Genomic DNA, 4,920 nt, shown 5'->3' with positions numbered 1-4,920 from the left:
AAACCTCCGTAAAGCGTGTCCATGAAAGTGTAGCCAAGGTCAGGGCTACTGACGCTCCTTCCCACCATAAGCGGGCGTCCTCCAGTGAACAGATAGGTGGCACATCGGACTCGGTCTGCGTCTCCCAATTCCATAAACTCGAAGATGACCTCGAGGGATTTGATCCATCCCTCGGCGATCATGGGGTCAGACATCCCAGAAAACTCCTTTGGACGCATCTTCATGAATCGCTCGTAAACAGCCTCTGGCCCTGTCGTCCTAGTCACCACAGCATTGTTCCCCGCAAACTGTGCGAAGAACTTGTGTCATCCTAGCTAGCATCTGGGCACTCATGTCAGGTGGGGGCGGTGGTGGAGATGGAGGAGGAGGAGATGTCTGCCTCTCTTGTCTCTGATCGTCATCGTCCTCGCGACGGTGCTCGCCACCACCTCTCGGGCGTCCTACTGGACGTCTAGGGGGCATACTGTTCCAACATAACCCATACGTAACTAACATGCATAATTCCATAATTTATTTTAAATGAACACTGAAATACTGAAAATCTGGTCGAAATTATTTCATGGAAGCATGCTGTCAAAATAATTCATGCTTTAAATAAAATGCTGAAATGTAAAACATACAGACCGAAGGCGTGGCTTCATGAGCTTCTCGTGGTCAGTAGTAGTGTAACCCTATACAGAACCACCGCTCTGATACCAATTGTGAAGGCCCGAAAATCCTTACTTTGAAAATTGGCCGAAAATTTAAAATTTTCTTTTTAAAGAACTTAAATTGCCTCATTCATAAAATCAACTGATAAATCAAGTTCAATGTTTAAAAATATAGCAGCGGAAGAAAATAAAGTTTGCCAAAAATTACAGTTTAAGAATATTCAACGACTGATAAAATGTTTGAGCATAAAAATATGGCAAGTGCTGAAACTGAGGTCCTCGGGTGTCACTACTGCCGACCCAAGCTGACTCACTAGTCCCCGCCCTCGGCCCTGGCCTCATCAGTACCTACAACAATCAAGTCTAGTGAGCCTAAAGACTCAGCATGAAAATATCGTAGGTAATGAGTAAATACTGAAGTAAAATGTTCATAGAATAAAATATCATGTCATGAGGCATACTGAAAATAACTTGTACTGAGCAATTATAATACGTGCATAACTGAACTGAAATCATAGTAAAAATGTTTGCTCCTTGGAGCCCTGTACTGAAGTAACTGGTAAAATTTTCTGTTGAGATTATGGTCTACGCATGTGGCCCCTGCACTAAGCTGAACTAGTCGGTAACTGGCTACCGGGGAGTATAAAACTGAACTGAGTTGGCCGGTCACTGGCGACCGGGTGGTACCAAACTGAACTGATCGGTCACTGGCGACCGTATAAAATAATGCTCCCATAATAGTGAATTGACCACAAGCAATATCGCATAAATCTCAAAATAAGTATTTTCTATTTTCATGCACGTAAAATAATTAACTGGCATAATGAAAATATCCTGTGTATTTTACCAACTGGATTGGATTGGATCGTCCCCAGGCTCGCTGCAACCTAACTGTGCTATGAAAAATATGCAATAGCTTAAACATGACCAACTACGCAATTTACGTTCAAAAGATGCGACTATGATGCCTAATGACTTCGCATTTAATCATGACTCCGAACCAACCTGAACCGACACTGAACCGACATAAAGTCATGATTAAAATACGCTTAAAATACCGAAATCATGCACCTATAATGATGATGGTCGAAATCTAGGTGAAATGGAGGCCAAAACATGAAACGCTCTTTCGAGAGTCAATTTGGCACATCGCACCGTAAATTCTCGTACGACCTCAAAATTGATCCGAATCACAAACGGTCAAAAACACTGACCTTCCTAACTCAATGGGGCACTGTCCAGTTCAAGGCCATAGGCTAAAAGCCGACCGAGAAGCCTGAACAAGCCTCGGAACCGACATAGCAACTTGCTGTAAAATTCCAGCAACTGTACAATCGTGTATCTTGTGTTGTTTTCGAGACTACCGGCCATTGGGGCGTGAACCACCGACCAGGGACTCTTACAACATCCCAATGAGTGATTTGAACCATGGCTAAGGGCCCTAGGACAGCCACAATCCGCGTCACACCAAAACTCAACCGAAACTCCAACCGAGAACCAACGTGCATGCGTGTGTAGTGTTTTGCCTTGATCGATGTCTTGCGTCGTTCCAAGTGGCCATTTGATTGACCATGGCCTGATCTAGACATCTAGTAGCATGATATGAACCGTGGCTAAGGGCCATAGGCCAACCAAGATCCATACCAAGCAACAAAAGAAACGAAACCATATGCTGAAAAATGGAAGGGGCCGAAGGGTTATAGGGGGCTTGTTTTGATGTTTTGATTAAAAACCGATGAGCCATGGACCAAGCCACCAAAAGGGCGACTTAGTCACGTCTTAGACATGCTAGGGGAGTGATCCAACCATGGCTATAGACCCTTGGGGCAGCCAAGATCAGATTCAATCCCTTGACAGAAAAATCTGAAATTTCTAAGCACAAAATGGCAGTGGAGGAATGCTGCTGTCATTTTAGGTTCCATCATGCATGGGGCTGATTTGAATGGACCAACATGGTCCTAATGCATCCTATTACGTGTCTAGATGTCGCCTTGGGAGCCTGGAGTCGAACCATCCACCTGAAACCACTAAACAAGAGGAAACGTGAAGCTTGCCAAGGAAAGTCAAAAAAATCTGCACCATGGTTTCGAAAATATTTGGACATGCATCTCGATTTTTTCTTGATAAAACATGATCACATACTGAAAAATAATTGCTAATATGACTTGATTGAGGTTTGAAAGAATCTAGACATGCCTTGGTTTTCGTTTCGAAAGAAAACGAACGAAACGACGACGACGCGACGCGGAGGAGTGGAACACTTTCTTTTCTATCTTTCTTGCACTCGATTTTTCTCTCCTACCACCCACTGAATTCTCACGTTTTTTACTCTGAAAACACTCTGAATTTTCGAGATTAGGGAGGTGGGGAAATGGTTAGGGGAGTGAGGGTGATGGGTGCAAAATATAAGGGACAAATAATGACCAAGTCTCCCTCATTTTGAAATTTGAATTGTGGTTTGCCTATCAAATATACTTGGAGGGATTATGGTGGTGCAATGAACGATTCTACATGCTCATCTAGACTAGGATAATGTTTAACATTAATTAATTAAGGTTGATTACTAATTGAAAAGGTTAGCATGCTAAAAGATGACAAAGAATTGGTCAAAGGATGAGTTGGCAAATGAATTATTTGATCAACAAAGGGGTGGCCGAAATTTAACAATTAAAGGGAAGGGAAAAATGTTATCTAGCTAGTAAATTTATAATCCATTAAAAGCCTCACTAATCCTTTAATTAATTTAGTGAATTAATCCTTAATTAAGTAACTTAAATGAGCTTATTTCTTAATCACCTCAAGTAACTTAAATTAAATCCTCGAACCTCCTTATTAACTTAAATTAACTTACTTGCTAGCTAAAATAAAGTCTGGAAATATTTATCGAATCTTCAATTCTATCTCAAAGTTCCAACTCCAGTCCGGCCTCACCGAAATAACTGAAAAATCAAACTACTGCATGAAAAAATAAATAATTATCTTCAAAGAAAAGCATTTAAATAATCATGCAATGAAGTCAATTAAATTTAAAGTACTAGAATTATGCATGGCTTATACGTAGACTGATTTACGGGTTCTACAGCTAGTTTGGAACGTGAGTGGTCCATGTCAAGCCTTGGGATTGTCCATAGTTGGCTGGTAGTGAGGCAAAGCGTGGACCAAAGCTAGGAGCTAGGAGACGATTCGGAGAAAATATGGTAGCTAGATTGAGTATTCATGGGGAACCGAAGGGTGCACATGCTTGAGGATGAGGGCTGTGGTTAGGTTGGTCCAAGAGGGTCCAAAGGTGGGCATGGAGTGGTCTGTTTAAGGGCTGGTCCGGCTTAGTGTGGGCTAGGTTCGAATATTTGAGGGTTAGGTGCACTATGGTTTGATGGTGGCTAAGGGCAGAATTTTCCAGCATCTATATGGATTTTTCCGAGGATCCTAGGTGGTCTGAAACAAGGGAGTTATGGGCTGGTCATGTAGGTTCAAGTCATGGTTTAAGTTGAGAAAAATTTAGTTGAGTATCGGGTTGATTCAGGTTAAAACCGAGACCCTGGTCCAAGTTTTAAAACGAATCGTATAAGTTACGAAATGAGCACGAGTTTACATCTAGGTATCTATTACAAATTGTTTTTGAGGTGTTTTAAGGAGTTTGGTTGGCTTCGGGTTGAAATTTTGAGGTCTAGGGGTAAAATGATTAATTAGGGTTTCCAGGGGCAAAATGGTCATTTTGCACCCGAGTCGAGTTAGCAGTGCTAACAGCGCCCTGATCACAATTTTACATGTTTAAAATATATATGTTATATTGATCATGACTTTTTATGTACATATGAAAAATATATTGCATGCTTGATTTTAAAGAAATTTACGTATATGCATTATTTTTATAAGTGATGAATATATTGACATGTTTTGAAGGATGAGAGTTTGTTGTGACTAATACGAAAACGAATACAAAAACGATGACATGTAAGGCCAAGGCTCAGTGTATGGGTAATACTGTTGCTAATGTCCTCGCCGTCGGGTACCACATTTATACGTAGATGGATCCATCGAATAGAACTGATACGAAAGTCATAACTAATTAACTGAATTCAAACAAAGAAAATGAACACGTATATGATGATATGATGAGAAATGTTTTGACAAGCTGTGCTATGATACGATATGTTTAAGTTCATGCTTTTAAGATCATGAAAGGTATTTTAATTACAGTACTTTTTACTGTTGAAAGTGATGTATATATACTTGCTATCACAGGTTCAAATGTATTGAGTCTTTAGAC

General features: G+C 40.8%; 1 long non-coding RNA gene across 1 annotated transcript; it reads right to left on the bottom strand.

Annotated features, from left to right (window-relative positions):
* Positions 1–793: 793 nt before the first annotated feature.
* On the bottom strand, positions 794–2,824 carry LOC140813500 (uncharacterized). The gene is made up of 3 exons (XR_012113963.1): positions 2,457–2,824; positions 1,498–1,541; positions 794–998 (listed from the first exon to the last, which is right to left on the bottom strand). It is a non-coding gene; the product is annotated as an uncharacterized lncRNA (long non-coding RNA).
* Between the last annotated feature and the right edge of the window lie 2,096 nt (positions 2,825–4,920).

Source organism: Primulina eburnea, chromosome 15, assembly GCF_022965805.1.
Source record: "Primulina eburnea isolate SZY01 chromosome 15, ASM2296580v1, whole genome shotgun sequence".
In the NCBI taxonomy this organism is placed as follows: Eukaryota; Viridiplantae; Streptophyta; class Magnoliopsida; order Lamiales; family Gesneriaceae; genus Primulina; species Primulina eburnea.
The sequence above is the reverse complement of the archived record's forward strand: the minus strand, read 5'-3'. Positions and strand labels throughout refer to the sequence as shown.